An 18214-nucleotide genomic window follows, 5' to 3' on the forward strand; every position below is an offset into this window, starting at 1 on the left:
AGGTACAGGTTTGGAAAATATGTCGGCGAAGGTCTGTTCATGCAACACTTCAGGATGTGCGACGCAAGCGACTTCTACTTTAGTAGGCCCTGTGCTGTGAGTCAATGACTCAAGCAACTCGCAGTACATATGCAAAGCATCAGACGTACCTAACGCATCTAGTAGGTCCGCTTTGCGGACCACTGTATAAAAGCGCTCCCGTAAACAATCCCCAACTTTTTCCTCCTCCTTTCCTTTCTTTTTCACCTTCACGCTTGATTTGCAGGCTAGCATATTGGTTATTGTAACTGCATGTAAATTTCATATTACCTTCTGGATAACCATGTGGGAGAGCTGTAGTCAGCACTGCATAATTGTGACTGGCACCAGCTCGAGCGAGCGTTGGCACTTCGTGCATCCTTCGACTAGGACAAAAAAAAAAAAAGAAAGGCCAGTTTTCTGCAGCATAACAATAGCACTCAGTGCGTGCTGTACAATAGCGCGCACTTCTCCCGCCACCCGTGCAATGCGTCACGAAGCCGCAGTTCACCTTGACGCTATAGCGTTTCCTTTACAGTAGTGCAACTATCGAAACCACAGCGCAGGAAGTAAGAAACGACGGAAACAAGCCATAGCAATGAGTTACCCAATATACCGGACGAGTAAGCGAGATCACATCGCGGTCGTTTCCGTGTTCAGCGATGTCAAACAAGCGTTTTCCCGTTCCAGTTGCACCGCTCTCACACTCAACGTGCATTAAGAAATGACAGTTTCTTTTTTTTTTTTTGGTTGACGGGACTAAAGACGACGCACTTACAAACTTTCCGCTTGTCCGTGTTTCTGGGGGAAAAAATGTTTGGAAAGCCCCTTAACATTCGGTTTGGTCACGCATAACTAGATTAGAAACACCAGGGTCTAGCCGTATGCTCCCAGTTACCAAAACAGATGGGTGCCTCATACTGACGTGGCCGAGAGACGTGGAACGCCACGGCGAGTCCCACCTAGACCAGTTTTTTCCCCATTTTTAACGTCTCCTATAGCTCCTCGTTAGAGGAGTTGAAACTTTTTGATCCTGACGCTCCGAAGTCACTTTAAAGACTGCTCTATAAGCCCACAGATTTCGCGAGCAGTGGGCGAAGGCTCACTGAATCCGGCGAGGGCCTCCTCGAAGGCCTCGGGCTTGAAGACGGCGATGCTGGGCCGTCGGGGCTGCTTGGTCGGATCCCAAGTCGAACCTCCTCCAGGGGGCGGCGGCACTCGCGAGCCGAAACCCTCTGCATCGGCGGTGGGGCGCAGCGCACGAGAGGTGCCAATATTACAACGCCGTATTACTATAGGCTGTATGCTGAAAACCATGTAGGCGTGTTGACGAACATATATATAACAATGAAATGTTACACGCGTGAAAGCTTAATTAGTATAGTAATTGTTCATTTATTAATAATTGATTTGCTGAATTATTGACAACGGAAAACTCGCTCCAGCGTATATAAAATCGCTATTATAGGCTATGGGTTAAGTTTCCCGTGTTTAATATCAGAATTTTGAGGTATCAATCTCAGCGTAGTATATGTATGATACTTTGGGAATGACAGAGCTTATAGAGTGAAGAAATCAACACTGCTTGACCGAGAAAAGTCGCGAAGCGATTCGCGAAGTAGCATATGCGGTAAGTAGCATATTTGTAGCATATTTATTTATTTATTTATTTCAAAGTACCTTACAGGCCCCAAGGGGAGCATTGAGTAAGGGGGGAGCCATTGAACAAATGACAAGAGAAAACAGATATATGAGCGCTAAAAAATGTGAGAGCTAAAAATGTTTTTAATGATCGCGTGCTTGCAAAACAGTGTTACAAATAAAAACGCTAAATCAATACAAAGAGTTGTCGGGGAATGAATGTAAAGTACTGTGCTGGTAATATGGTGGTACTATGTGGTGAATTGCAGCCAAATTTGAAACACACGCGAGGAGAAACACTACGCCTGTCTTTAACAAAGTTGTTCAGATTAGGGGGACGCAAGCGTTGGGGCCCGCCAACGCTTTCGTCCCTCTAACATAAAACTTTACGTTGTCACTTTACGTTGGTGGGGTTGTCGATGTTCGATCATGTGGGGAAATTGTCAAAGGTCTTGTATGGGGGCATTTGCCATATTTGAAGAAAAAAATGGGAAAAAAAAAGGTACTTTTAGTTTTCTTTGTCTTTCTTTTTGTTTTTCTTTAGTCTCACAGAGGCTGAGTTATCTAGATGGTTGGATAGCACGCTGCTCAGGAATATAATAAGGTGGGAGGGAAGTAAGCGCTGTTCAAAACATTATCCATGAATTCGCGCTTGCTGGAGTGTGAAAAAAAAAAATTAAGCGGAACTTCCTTGAACGGGAACTGTCACAGATATGGGTCGCATTATATAACGGTCGGCGTGGTGCGGAATCTGTTATGCGTAGTAATGACGTGTGTGAAGGTTATGCTGACGTAGTATGCGTTATTTATATATGCGTGAGGAGTACGAGCTCGAGAGATGCACATATTTACATTGCGGAACATATCCATTCCGCGCCACGCCGACCGCCATATAATGCTACGCTTATCTTCGACAGTTCCCGTCGAGAGAGGCTCCGCTTAGTTTGTGCGCTTCCCGGCGCAGCAATAACCAACGCGTTAATCCGTCATATGAAGCGGGTGCATGCGTAATTAATGCATGCACCTCTCGTTTTCGGTCGCCTTCCATCCTCACTGGTCGAGTGTTTACAAGGGCGTCCCGTACTGCTAGCTATCCCCCTCTGAGTATAGGCTTAGGCGTTTCTCGACTAGGTTTAACGCCTCCTTCCCGAATATTGCGTATGGGAAACAGCGAAAGCGGATGGGACTTATAAAATGTTTTGCGCTGGCGCGTCAGTTGTTATCGAGGACAATGGGTTGTTTGTCACTGTACTCCGGATGGCAGCTATCAACCGCGCTCACAGTGGGCTTAGGCTGCGCATTCTCTCCCTGTATTGGGAAAGGGATTTTCAGGCTTCACACAGAATTTTTCCACCGACTCGTTGTCATATAGTGCTACGATTTAATATGCACGGTGCGTAATGGTCCTTGAAACCTTCGAAAAATCCCTGAATGTTGGACTCTCACTTTCCTAGCCTTGAAAGTCCTTAAGTTGCACAGAGTGCTTAATGATCCTTAATGAGTTGACCACGAGGTTTTCCCAGGTCAAGAGTTCAGTCAATATGATCCGACTAGTATATTTGTATTATGGGGAGCCTGTAGTGGCTGATTATTGTCTATGCGAAAGAAGGCTTAGCGGGCACTTTTTCGTTCCGTGTGCGATAAAAAAAATCTTTGCTCGTTGTTTAGGACAGTTTTGTATTCAAGCTGTCAGTAATCGCGAAGCTTCAACCCTTGAAAATGCTTTCTAATCGCCTTGAAAGACCTTGAAGACCCTTCAATATATATATATATATTTTTTTTCCACAGAGGCTAGGCTGCTACGAACCGAGAATATGGCTTCTGCTAACATAGGTAGCTTCGTGGCCGCAGCATTTTGGCCCTGTTGGTATACCATGATGGAAAAAATTTAACAGCGCAAGGACGTGGGCGCTATGTCTTTCGTTGTTTTCTTCCAACGTCCTTGCGCTATTCGAAATATTCTATCGTAGCTTGGTGGGTACAATGCGCGAGTGCTCCGTGAACACGGGCTCCAAAGCTTGAGCGATGGCGGCGCCGGGTGTGTCTCGCGGCCACACGCAGCGGTCCAGAGAGCCGATGTTCTCGCGAACCGATGGAGAAATGTTACGAGAAGCATCTGTGCCTCATACTCCAGACGAAAATTAGACGCCGCACAACAGAGGAGTTTAGAACGACAGAAAGCTGAGCTACTTGGTGAGGATTCAAAACGCAAACAAGGGGTAAGGCGTGCAGACACGGAGACAAGAGATGTGGACAACACGAACGTCGACTAGTAGTCGGCGTTCGTGTTGTCCACCTCTCTTCTCTTGTGTCCGCGTCTGCACGCCTTGCCCCTTCTTTGTGTTACGAACAGAGGAGTCGCCGCGTCCGCGCATCTCGCCTGGGGATTCCACGACCTCGGGCGGCGGCGGCTGCGCTGCGGGTGGTGGCGCTGCAGCAGGAGCACCAGAGGGCGGCGCCCCCGAGGCCGCTGGCTTCGGTTTGTCCGCATCTGCAGGGCGCAACACGTGAATTTCGGTGTTGCCACAGCTACTCACTTACCAGTAGGTCTAGTGACTTTGTCCAAGTTTTAGTGACTCTGTCATAAAGCTTTGAAATGTACTGCTCTCTGGCGTCTTCCAGAAATATGTTCAGCGATCTTTTTCAATAGATAACTACTAAATCGCCTAACATTTACTGGGCACGAGCGATTCATGATTTTTTTTTTTTTTTTGAGCGGGGGGGAGGGGGGGTGCTTAAGCGTAGTCTAAGACACGCTGAACACTTCAAAGTTCAGATAGCAGAAGTAATCTGAGACTCTTCCAAAACTCAATTGAAGGTTGGAACAGGGCGTCTTTTAAATAGCTATGGTGCTCCAGATACGCTGTGGACCGCGTGCCTTTTCAAACCACGCACTGCGCTAGGAAAGTTGGAGATCATAGTATTGTGCTACTGCTTCGCAGATAGCACACTGTAGAACTAACAATAAGCACTGGACCCAAAAACTACATATAAAATACTCCTTTCGACAGCATAAAGGATCTGCTGATTTCTATTAATTTTCCAAGCAAAAAATCTACTTCCACATTATGATGACTTGGGCCAACATTGCGCGTAACACCAGTGAAAAGAGAACCGCCATCATTCCTCAAAACGAGACAGATGCTAGTGCGGGCTGTAACGCGTAGTGTGCTTGTCTCGAGAAATTCAGCTTTGATGAGGGAAAAATAATAACACGACAGAAACACGCGGTTCCTGCAAAGTTTCGCTTCTCTATGTTTTCTCGTCTGCCCACGGCGTTCCACCGAAAGTCGCACGCAGACGAGCGTGGATAGGCTGTTGACAGCGGGAGCTGCAACGTGCCAGGTACAGGTCAACATGAGGCTCGAATGTGGTTAACACGGACAAAAAAGCACGGGTTTTTGCTGGAAGCACTCTTAACAGCTGCTGCTGTTATACGATTAGCTGTCTACTTAAAGCATGCCAAACAACGCTGTGCAACCAAGGCTAGCTTCGTTATTGTGCCCGTTAGCGCTTCCTTTTCCTCTATGTACAGCTAAAGCATGGACACTTGGGTGGTTGCGTGAGCAATTTTATTCAAGAACAAAGAAAATCTGAAGCTTGTTTTTCGCAACACCGACGAGGAGTGACTCGCGTATAAAAAATAATTTTTATGCCACTTTCGCTCTCGCGCTGTAATAGTTTGTCTTTCCCTCATAGGTAAGAATAGCATGGAAAAGCACGCTTTACAGAACAAGAAAAAATTTCAAGGGCGTGTTAAGTGTGCAGTGAGCAGTGAGATAGATAGATAGATAGATAGATAGATAGATAGATAGATAGATAGATTAACAATCAATGATTGATTGATTGATTGATTGATTGATTGATTGATCGTTCTGGCATTTCTGTCTTGCCGTGGCGTAGGGACCTGTGCAGTACAATTATTATGTGAACGCTGCAGTATAAGGACACCCAGTGTCTCACGCAGGTTGTATATTCGAGGGCCATGAGGAGGCATAATCTCCTGGAGGAGGCGATGGCATACGACTCTGGCGCTTACTTGCCTTGCAGTTTACCCCCTATGAAGGCGACATATGAGGCATACAGAAGTGGAAGCCGTTGGGGCTGCTGAAGGTTGGACAAAGCGATTGTACTACGTATAATGAACAAAAGTTCCCTCTAATATAGTGCACTATAGATTAAACAACAACAATAGCAACAGTAGCACTACTCGTCGGCGTCACTAGTGTTACGATTAGCCAGCGGGGACAGTGACATTCTAGCCTCTCCTGCTCCGCTGCGACGAATCGCTTCGTGAAGCCAACAATACGTCCTCTTTGGACAGGCGTGCGGCGCCAGTAAGGCGAGACTCGTATGGCGGACCGGGTATTGTTTGTTGGTTCACTGTCGCCTTTACGCGTCAATGGGAGCAAGAAAACTCCTGGAAAAGGGTGTATGGCTGTTCTAAGGGATTTACTCTCGGACCTCGGCAACCGCCGTGGTCGTTTGACAAACTCCCCATCTAACTCCGGACTCATCCCAGGAACCAAGACGCGCCAGCTTGAGTCAAGCGTGACAATCACTGTCTACAAGGCTCCCCTCCTTTCTGTGTGTTCAGTGAACAAAGGTGCGGGAGTGAGTGTGTGAACACTCGCCCTCAACGCGGGTCCTTCGACGACTTCAGGTACTCCGACTAGACGAAGGTTGGACGGCAGTTTCCCTGGCCTAGGGATCCATGGAGGACAGAGGGGGTTTAAGCAAACGTTTTCGGCTCCTGGGTATGCTTCACTTCAGTCATGCTAGACTGATAAGATGTAACATTCTTCACTCTTCATGTAGATACTGTAAATAAACGTCGTACTCCTCGTTCTCGATGAGAACACGTTCCTCCCTTCAACAACGTCCTCAGCGTGGACGAGTCGGACGACGGCATGGGCCAGCTACTCCTTTTTACATGCCTGACGCCAACTCTTACGCCAGTCAAATATTACATTGTGCACATAGTGAACTCCTGGTGCAGCATGTTCTGTATATGGTAGATAGCTTGTTGAAAGAGCGTAGAAGGAAGACATTGCAGTTTAGCGAGCACTAAAGAGAAAACCATGCGCCTTACTTTGGTCATCCTTCTTAGCTTTGACCGGGTCGAGCAGTGCCTTTGGGTTCCAAGCCATCCTGGAAAGAAAAAAAAAGTCGCAGTTTCGCCTGAAAGGCGGAGCATTGCATGCAATAGCAGTTAGTAGACAGCCATAATAATTAAGGACAGTAGCTATATCGGCCGTATAAGCTTGTAAACACTCGCTCACTAACTAAATTAACAACTATGGTGTCAGTGCGCACAGGCAAACATGCACACATCACACTGAATTACCGTGGACACTCGCCGTCAAAACGCTGGCGTGAGGAAGCGGGGCAGCAGCGGCGACCGTAGTGACTTTCGTGCTGTCTATCGCTTCAATGCAAACTGAGCGGCAAGAACACAGCACATGCAAAGCTATCAGCCGTCGGCCGATCTAGACTCTGCCCCGAAAGCAGATCGCTTTTAAGATAAAGCCCGCGCGACCGCGTGCGGCCGTGCCTATACAGCTGCTGCCGAAGTACAACGCCCCCCTCACATACCTTCATCCCGGTTCCTTGCGCGCGACGAAAGACGGCGCGCTTCCTCCCCGCTTTCTTCTCTTGCACGTGCGAGATCGAGCCGCCATCGTCCCCTCGCCCTCGCACGCGTTCACTCGCACGTACAGCATACGGCGCGCGACGGCGGTGTTATTGCCCTTGGAATTTATACTTAACATCACGGCGACGGCGACGTCAAAAATGCGCCTCGAGTGTCCATGTAATTGCTATCGCAACAAAACGTCAAGTCCCGGCTCGAGCAGCTAATGTTGAAAATGTGCCGAGTGCCCGTCCTGTCGATGTGTGTTCCTTTGTCCTAGTTTATATTACTTTATTTTTCGCGTCCTAATATTTCTATTGAAGCGTCGATACTCTGATCACCTACACTATTTAAACGTTTGCACCGTTAGGGTCTTAACTTGTCACACAACATTAATCGTAATCTATTTTGCACGGCTTTCATTTCCTTAACGCTGCACGCCCCGTACTTCCAAGTCAGGAACGGCATGCACCATAGAGTTTCATAAAATGATTACTAGAGGGAACTCTGGCGCTAGCGTCTGCGGCAGCTCCAACGGGGGCGGTTCAGACAGCATGGGAACTTTGTGAAGTACACGGATTTGCCTAAACTTCGTCCTTTTGGCACGAAACGGCTTCGTGACTGTAAACTCGTCATTTTTAACGAAGCACTACGTAATAAACAATTATATAAACATTATTAAAAATGACCGACAGTAGGATTCGAACACAGGACCTCTAAGCACAGAAGCCCGATATTGAAACAATTACGCCTAGGACGCATGCACCGACAGGCGCCATAAAACGCCCTTATGAAATAATCGCGGGCAAGCCAGCTCCTTGAAACGCTCGACGCATTTCGTTTCGACCACCTCGACAAGCTGAACCTTTGCAATTAGCAGCGATTATGCGTGTATGCAGCATCTTCTGCACTTCGAAAAGTATAGATCGCTCTGAAATTTACGAGAATGAGGGCATACAAAGCGTAATAAACAAAGCCACAAGAACGTCTGAATCCAGAATCATTCCCATGGCGGCTGAACGATTACAGCGCCAGAATTCCCTCTAGTAATTATTGTAGGAAACTCAATGGCACGCGCGTTATCAGTGTGACATGGCATCCTCGACGGGAAAATAGCGAGCCCAGACTTTTCAAGATAGGAAACACAGGCAAGGCAGATGACGTTTATTGTTGTGGGACAAGTCCCAAAGGGCGCAAACTTTTTTAAGAGTGTACATTATGGGTGGCGTCATCTGGTGGCTGAAAGGACATAATATGAACTCTTCAAGTCGCAATGATGGAAGCTTGAGTTTCGCGTCACCAAATGCTGCCCGTTGTCACAACATTATCTGCATATCCTTTCTTGTGTTACATTACATGGCCACTCGCCCGCGCTCGTGTACAGCTTATTACTCCGGCTTATCTATTCGAGACGGTAGGGGCATACCTCTCCTTGCTTTAAGCACGTACGCGTGGACACAACATCACAAATTATTGTTAGCTCACCTTTTAAATTAACAAGAAGAAGAATAACTGATGGGCCCAATTTTCGTAAGCCAAACCCATATGAATCCAACAGATAATGAAGCCAAAGAAAGCACATGGGAACTTGTAATTTTTAGTTGGAGTGTACAAGTGATAATGTAAAGGGACGATAAGGAAAATAGACGAAAGAAAGCAACTCGCCACCGGCGGGGACCGAACCCACCACCTCAGCATTATGCGTAAGCTCCACTACCAATTATGCTACACTCTTAGGCAAAGTTACACCCTTTGGCTTGCCTCTTCTGCCACACAACAATAATCGTTATCTGCCTTGATGCGTTTCCTTTCTTTAACGCTGCGAGCCCGGAACTTTCCAGTAACGAACGGCACGCGCGTTATCAGAAGGGGCACTCCAAAGGGTGTAAACTGTTCTGTGCTGATAACGCGCGTGCCGTTCGTTACTGGAAAGTACCGGGCTCGCAGCGTTAAAGAAAGGAAACGCATCAAGGCAGATAACGATTATTGTTGTGTGGCAGAAGGGGCAAGCCAAAGGGTGTAACTTTGCCTAAGAGTGTACGGCTGCGGTTGTTCACACGTCCACAATCTTGGGGCGTGGAAACACTGACAAATGAAGAAGCATAAGTGATACTCTCGGTATGCCCATAAGTGGTACATAGAAAAGCTGGTTGTGGCATATTCTTACGCTCAAAAATAGCATTTTTTTGGCAGCAGAGGCAGCAGCAGGAGCCGACACTTACGTTTCGTCTATTCCGCAGATTTCTGCAGACGCTCAACGACCTTCAAGAAGACGGTGGGCGGTTGCATCGTAACCTTGAGTGCAACTGCACCCAGCGGCTGCATCGCTGCCTGCCTGGACTGCCTGGATCGCCTACGACTGATTGTGGGAGCCACGTGGATCTACGTCACGTCGGTTGCTCTGCAAGCCCTTTATAAGGAGCATTGCTGGCCCTTCGCCGTCATTTGGCAGCAGAGGCAGCAGCAGGAGCCGACACTTACGTTTCGTCTATTCCGCAGATTTCTGCAGACGCTCAACGACCTTCAAGAAGACGGTGGGCGGTTGCATCGTAACCTTGAGTGCAACTGCACCCAGCGGCTGCATCGCTGCCTGCCTGGACTGCCTGGATCGCCTACGACTGATTGTGGGAGCCACGTGGATCTACGTCACGTCGGTTGCTCTGCAAGCCCTTTATAAGGAGCATTGCTGGCCCTTCGCCGTCATTTGGCAGCAGAGGCAGCAGCAGGAGCCGACACTTACGTTTCGTCTATTCCGCAGGTTGGAAATCATTTTTTTTTTTGTATTGCTTATAGTCTGCTTTTCTGCTCTGCTGCCCTGCTGCCAACTTTTGTCTGAGGTGCTCGCACTTTTTGCTTATTTGCCGTGTGTTTCTGCTGTTGCCCAAAATGGGAAATGACGAACTTAAACGGGAAATTGCGGATCTCAAACGTGAGTTCCGCAAGGAACTTCGAGAGCTCAGGCAAAGTGTAGAATTTACTAGTGGACAGTATGAGTCTCTGAAACTAGAATGTGAAGCACTCAAAAAGGAAAATGCCAACCTAAAAGCAGCACAAGAGCCTCTTCTGCAAGAAGTTGAGAAGCTGAGAAAGCAAGTGTGTCAGAACTCACTAAAGATAGTGACACAGGATCAATACTCGAGAAATAGGAACATTGAGGTGAAAGGTGTTCCTTGCTTGCAGAATGAGAACCTTGGGAACGTTCTGCAGAAGGTCGGGGAAGTGCTTGGCGTGCCGATAACTGAGCAAGATATTGATGCTTGCCATCGCGTTCCTGTGCGAAATTCTGATACTGATAAGAACATAGTAGTGTCTTTCAATCGTCGGTCGAAACGTGATGCTGTGATCAAAAAAGCGCGAAAAGCAAGGATCACCGCAGAAGACATTGGTTTTTCTTCCAAGCAGTCCGTCTTCGTGAATGAGCATTTGTGCCCTCAACTAAAGCAACTGCTTGGCATGACTGTGGCAAAGAAAAAGGAAATGAAATGGCGCTTTGTATGGGTGAGGGACGGAAAAGTATTCGCGCGAAAAACGGAAGAGTCTAGTGTTGTTAAAGTTACATGCGAGGCAGACCTAGCTAAAATCTGCTAGTGGCGATTGGCAACGAACTTTTTGGATCTTATTTTGCTATGATTGTGCCACGCAACCTTGTTCGTCCTGGTTACGCCGACTCTCTTACCTTCTTGCATTTTAATGTTCAGTCTGCCCGTAATAAACACGATCAGATAGAAGCATTTCTTAACGAATTCACGTTCCGGTTTGACATAATAATGATAAGTGAGACATGGTACAACTCGGAAGATGATGTTATTTCCTTGCCCGGATACCAAAGCTTCTTTCTAAATAGACCAAACCGCCGAGGCGGAGGTGTGATGCAGATGGTGTCAGAAAAGCTTTCATGCGACTTGATTGCAGATCTCTCAAAAACCACACCAGACTACGAAGCGCTTACGGTACAATGTGGATCCTATGTCTTCACTGTTTTGTATCGACCACCTGATGGTAATAGTGAAAGATTTCTTGTCTTTTTAGAACAATTACTGTGTTATGCTTACCAGAATAGACTGTGCATAAACATAGGCGGTGACTGTAACATAAACTTACTGCAATCGAACACAGTTTCCCGCAATCTGATCTTACTCCTTGATTCTTTCGGTTGTGCGAACGTGATAAAAGCACCCACTCGAGTCACGTGCCTGTCTGAATCCCTTATCGACTTATTTATTACGAACAGCCCAATGCTAGATATCAATGCTGGTATCATTGCCGCCGATCTAGGTGATCACTTGCCGATCTACATGTTTTCTAAACGAAATAACACACTTAAAGCGAGCCGAAACCAATGTAAATCTTTCGTCATGCAGGAAATAAATCCAAGAACAATGACTGACTTTCGAAACCAACTTCAAAGTGTAAACTGGGCACCAGTACTCGAGTGTAACGATGCTGATACGGCCTATGATACGCTCATGCATATCATTAAAAATGCGTACACTAGTTGTTTTAAATTAAGAAAGGTAAAAAGATCTAGAAAGACACGGAAACCTTGGTTAACAAATGAGTGTTTAAAGCTAATTCGTAAAAAAAACCAATTGTACTCTCACTTTGTGCAGTCTAGAAACCCGGATGATCTTCTTGCATTTAAGAAATACAGAAACTTCGTAACTAAGTTTCTTCGAGATACAAAAAAAGAGTATCTGGAAAAGCTATTTAGTGATGCTGATACCAAAGGTGACCTAGTTTGGCGTGCGCTTAATAAGCTCCTAAATCGCGACAGAAGTAGTTATGAAGAGCTCGAGATTACAGAGAATGGGAAGCAGCTAAAGGGTATAGAATTAGCAAATCGTCTCAATGAACATTTTACAAATTTAGTTATTAGCGCTCACAATATAGATGCTCTCAATTACTTGGGTGCGCCTAGTGTAAATACAGCGTTTTTTGAGCCTACTACACCGGACGAGGTTTACTCTGCTTTTATATCCTTAAAGAACAGTAAGGCACGTGACATCGATGGTCTCCAGATTAAACCAATTAAATTTGCAATAGACTTGTTAGTGCCCGCTTTCACCCACGTATTCAATGTTTGCTTGTCTACTGGTGTTTTTCCTAAAAAAATGCAACAGGCAAAGGTTACTGCTCTGTTCAAATCAGGGGACAGAAATGACATGTCAAATTATCGGCCGGTGTCAGTGCTCCCTGTCATATCAAAAGGCTTAGAGAAGGTTATCTGTAAAAGGGTTATGTCGTTTTGTGAAAAATATCAGTTATTATCTCCGCATCAATTTGGGTTTCGTAAGGGCCGATCAACTGAATTAGCTCTGTTAACACAGAAGGATTTAATCTTGAACGGCTATGAAGAAAAAAAATTAACATTAGGCGTATTTATAGATTTTTCCAAAGCCTTTGACAGGATCAATCATATTACTCTACTAAAAAAACTCGAACATTACGGATTCCGTGGATTACCCCTGGACATTCTAAAGTCGTACTTAACCCATAGGAAACAATGCGTTTACATCTCAGGAGAATACTCAGACCCCTTGAATTTAGAAGCTGGTGTTCCCCAAGGGAGCATATTAGGACCTATATTGTTTAACATATATATAAATGATTTAACAAACATCAGTAACCTACCACAGTATATAATATACGCAGATGACACCAGTCTTTTCTTCCAATCATGCAATGCTGATAACTTACCACAACTAGCAAACACCGTCCTTGATAAACTATATTGGTGGAGCAAAGCAAATTCTTTACAGGTTAACTCCAAAAAAACCAAAGCTGTTCTTTTTGCACCCGCCCAAAAAAATGTAAATCGGAATCTAAACATATTCTATCGATCAGACCGAATTGAAGTCACCGCGGACGTGAAAACACTGGGAGTAATTTTTGATCAGCATTTAAGTTGGGACAAACACGTAGAACGCGTGGCAACAAGTATGGCAAAAGCATGCGGTGCGCTTTGTAGGCTTCGAGATGTTCTTCCCTTAAAACTACGGCTATTGCTGTATAACACCATATTTATTTCTCATGCAAATTATTGTAGTCTTGTATGGGGGACAACGTCACAAAAAAAATATTCAGACATTATCTCTTTTACAAAAAAAAAGCATTGCGCCATGTTGCTTGTATTTCTTACGGCAGTCATACAAGTACACTCTTTTCTAAGTTTCACGTTCTTCCATTTCATTACAATTATCAGTTTAATCTTGCTATGAAATATAAAGAAAGCGTAAAACGAGGCCACACGGGATTTACTGGTCTTTGCAATCTAAGCAAACCTCATCACCTCAACTACGACATTCGGGAGCGAGAAACTTGGGCCGTGCCTTTTTCGCGGACTAATCATGGAAAGGACAGACTACCGTGCCGCATATCGGTATTACTGAACAGTTTTGAAAAAGAAAACATGGATCTTGGGACTGTTTCACGTCGAATTTTGAAGGAATATTTCATTAGTCGTGCGACTGCATGCGATTAGTGTATGTCGTATTTGCATATCCTTTTCTTGGTTGTAACTTAAGTATGGAATTCTTTTTGTATTGTCTTGTATGTGAAAGTGCTTTTATATATTGTTATGTAATTGGAGAAATGTATTGTTTCACCACGTTACATAAATCTGTATTTTTCTGTTAAGAGAAGGCATGTTTTGCTGGTAAAAAAAAAAAAAAAAAGAAAAGAAAAATGTTGGTTATAGTGTGTTTTCAAAAACGCATGTTATCATTCCCTTAGACAAGTTTTTCAAGATGTATTTTATGTACCGGTGTATTGTTGCTTGAAAAGTGTTCACGAACTGTCTGCTGCCAAATACTGTAGGGGCAGGGGCCTTTGTCAAGCCGCTTAAAATAGCGGCTTTTTGCTCCTGTCCTAGCATTTGTACATCTAAAGTTGAATGCTGAAATAAAGGAATGGAATGGAATGGAATGCTTGGTAAAATAGGACGCTTGGTAAATCCGGTGAACGCCCGGTCAATACAACTATACGACGTATGAAGGACATCGCGAATAATGGAATAGACTTTCTAAATAACAGTTTGGCCCTCATGTGCGTGCGCACGCGCATGTTTGCGCGGGTATGTGATTATGTGTGTTCTTCAGCCATTGAGCGCATGTGCGTGTGCCGCATGTTTTTGCGGATATGTTGGACATTAGTAATACACGTTGAACTACAGTACTTACAGCAGGCCGGGATATACAGCATGTCCCTGTTAACGTTAGCCAGAGTTTAAAAATATGCCAATCCATTTTAACGCGACGCAACCAAATGCATGTTGCTGACTATTGTATAGAGTAAGGTACACTATTTTTTTGTATTCTGCTTCATTCCATAATTAGTCAAGATTAATTAACCGACTTCCGAAACAACGAAGTTAGGTTATATATATATATATATATATATATATATATATATATATATATATATATATATATATATCACGTGACATATCCGCTTGCGCGTCGTGATTGCAGCGCTCATTGCGCTACTCGTACAAACGAACACAACATCTAGCAGCGCGTGCTGCCACTTAAAAGGCGACAGGAAAGTGACGCACGCTTTGGCAGTGCCATTTATGCCACCGATGTGCTTCCTTCGCGGCGGTTCATGATAGCGATTAGCAGCCGTAGCGGCAGCACACCCGGCTAAATGCCATGTTCGTTTGTACGCGGAGCGTTTGGGAGCGCTGAAATCACGGCGCGCGAGCCGACATGTCACGTGGTATTTTTTTTTTAAATTTCGCGGTCAGCTGCAGTAAGTGGGAAAACACTAATGCCTAAAGGATAGAAAGTTAGAAACTGTCTAATCAGATGATTTGCAAAGCGTTCTACAACTTTCTGAGTGGAATTTTTTTGCCTGACTTCGTTGCTTCAGAAGCTGGTTAATTAATCTTGACAAATAATGCAACTAAGCAGAATACAAAAAATAGTGCTTCTTACTCCGTACAATAGTCACCAACATGCATTTGGTCACGTTGTCTTAGAATGCATCGGCATATATTTAATCTTGCTAAAGTTAGCTGGGGCACTCTGTACAATTATGTGAGCAGGCTTTCTCGCTCACCTAACTTGCCCTAACAAAGATGGCTGCGTTCCCGCTAGTAACTCTGCTCTAGCTGGGGCCAGGGTTATAAAAGCTTGGACGTCGCGAGGAGCGGAAGACGGCAGGAATTATTTCACCAGACCGCATGCTGACACCTTACTTACCGATTCTAGCCCGAGTTCCGTTATCTTATTTAAGTGAGACTAGTTGAGAGGATAAACACACTTGCGCGTTTTGTATATCGTACATTGTGAAGAGATAAATGTGACGAACGCTCATGTCGGTTGGTATACACCATGCACGTCCCTAATTTCAATAATGGGGCCACTGCAATAACAGAAATGTAATTTCTGTGTACATGACTGTCGCGTTTTTAAATATCCGTGACGGTGTGCCATTCATCCTTAATTGATGTGATACGTACATGCGTTTGGTTGCTGTAGAAGCTCGGCAACGCGACGAGTGAGCGTTGTGTGTTGGACAGTGAGACGGACATCAAAGCACCCACGCTTGTAGACAAATTTAGTTATGGTATTTGTTAACTTGGCTGTAAATGCAGAAGACTTCTCACTGCGGCACGTGGTACCTTTCATACTTGTCATCAACAACGTACAGTGGGTAAAACAGTAACAAGAGTAGCCCGTATTAATCGGTTAGACTTCAATAGGGCGGCAAGAAGTGACTGCTTACGTAGCCGCGTATGCATGCTTACGTGTCGAATGAAAGAGCAAGCGCCGGCCATGCTGCGCAGAAGCAACAAAAAATATTACCCCGACGTGCGCTCACCTGTCACAAGGGCAACGAGTTGGCGGCGGACGTGAAGCTCTGGTCTTCTTCTGAACGTGCTCCGGTGCTTTCGCGCTGGAGCGCGACAAGCGATGAACGACAGCCGCAGCACACGAAGAAGGTACCGCTGGCGCTGACGCGTCTGACTTGTTCGTTTAGACGATTTATGCCATCTGAAGAGCTTATATTGTCATGGCTGTGTTACTCGTCGCAATTTGGTCCTTTTAGCGGGTCCCTAGCTTCGCGCCTAGAGAGGTGGACGACGATGAAACATTTTGGTGTCGTGCATAGAGTTCCCTACAACAGCTACCAGAGGGAGCTCGGTTACCACGGTTACCACGGTAACGACTGGTAATGTATTTGTCTGACCTACAGCTGCATGAAGACGTTCTCGTGACGTTATTATCGTATTCTTTTACGCTTTGTATTTTTACATTTTCAAGAAGTCACATAGTTTCGTAAATACGGCGAGGCAATCGGTCAGTCATTGCGAACGTGCATAATCATTGTGAGTTTTCGCATTGGCAACGAAATATTTTATTTAAAGCGATCAATTTGCAAAATCGCGTAGCCGCTCGAAGCCAATAAGGAATAATGTTCAGGTCAACTTGACAGCTCTGATTGCTTCAGACGGCTGCTACGACCTCTCCGATTGGCTCAAAATGCCGGCATTACAGAATTCAATATGGCGGAATTTGAAGATTACCAGAATAGCATTCCAGGTGCTGAAAATCATTCCCCCGGTAGCTGAACCGCCATGTTTGCGGCTCCCGTCGATACTAGCGCCATAGTTCCCTCTTGCAAGTTTTGTAGAAAGCTTCATTGTATGGGATCATAAAATGATACCATTTTTCCTAGAGGGCGAACGCCCTAGCTCGAGCGCTAATCAACCGAGCGGGGCAAGACGAATCGTCTCATCAATCCCCACCATTTACCTTCATGCCCCTGCCGTCCAATTACTGCGACCGACTCGAGATCCAGCGACTCAACCGCAGGATTTATCCTCCGCCTCACAGAAAGCTCAGCACTGAAGATGCCGTAGCTCTCCGACTTATTCAGACAAACACATTTCCTAACCTACACAAATACAGTAAAATGTTCCCACATACATATCGCGGCATCTGCCCCTGGTGCGGCGACACACGCCCTACACTCTTCCATATCTCGTGGGGGTGCGGGGGCAAACCTCAACACTTAAAGACGCCTAGCACGTCATTTGAGCGGTGGAAGGTACAGCTGACCGGCGATACCCTGGCGGGACAAGAAGCTCTCGTCCAGCAAGTACGTCGAGCAGCCATGGCCAGTGGAGTCCTGGAATGAGGACACCACCCACTCGACCTCATAGCAACCACCTCGATGGTTCAAATAAATGTTTTTTCTCTCTCTTTCTTGGTGTCTCCATGCTTGGACACAGTCACAGAAACGTAAAATTTTATTATTGAATATAACATACGCATGTGCAAGCGTTTATAGACAAAACTGCGTCGCTGCGTGCGAAGACCACGAAAGCACGCTGTTTGTGCCTAACTGCCAGCGATATAACAGAGTGGGTGCTGTCTCGGTATGCATGAAACGGGCACAGTTATACATTGCCGGGGTCATTTCTGGCCGTTTTTTCTTTTAGCGAGGCCCTTCGCAAATGCAGCACTATCGAAGACTGCTTGGCATGCATTATATTCAATTCTACGATACGTTCATTGGCAGTAAATAATTGCACACTGTTGACAGGATCAGCTGCTTGTGTCCTATGGCTATGAACATTGTACCAAGACGAGGGTAGATATGTTAGCATGTGGTCGGCTGGACGGTTCGAGTCTAGTCCCGCGAAAATACATTCTTGTGGAAGTATGAATTTTCGCGGGACTAGACGCGAACTATTTCTGCGATATGCTTGCAATATGGGCGTCGAACAATACAAAACTTATTATTGTGTCTCCGTTTGAATGATAAAAGGTAACTATGAAAATACACGAGATATAGTACATACAACGGTGCTTACTAGCATATCTACAAAGTAACAATCGACGCATGAGCGGTCCTTCAGAAAACCTTCAAACGGCAGCCGCGTTGTCGCACGTCTCCCAGCTACTGGCCCAGCGA

General features: G+C 45.6%; 1 long non-coding RNA gene across 1 annotated transcript; it reads right to left on the reverse strand.

The window, feature by feature from the left end:
* Positions 1-4025: 4025 nt before the first annotated feature.
* On the reverse strand, positions 4026-16229 carry LOC129387802 (uncharacterized). Its single transcript, XR_008614974.1, has 3 exons — positions 16115-16229; positions 6752-6810; positions 4026-4150 (listed from the first exon to the last, which is right to left on the reverse strand). It is a non-coding gene; the product is annotated as an uncharacterized lncRNA (long non-coding RNA).
* Between the last annotated feature and the right edge of the window lie 1985 nt (positions 16230-18214).

The sequence above is a fragment of the Dermacentor andersoni genome, chromosome 2 (assembly GCF_023375885.2).
Source record: "Dermacentor andersoni chromosome 2, qqDerAnde1_hic_scaffold, whole genome shotgun sequence".
In the NCBI taxonomy this organism is placed as follows: Eukaryota; Metazoa; Arthropoda; class Arachnida; order Ixodida; family Ixodidae; genus Dermacentor; species Dermacentor andersoni.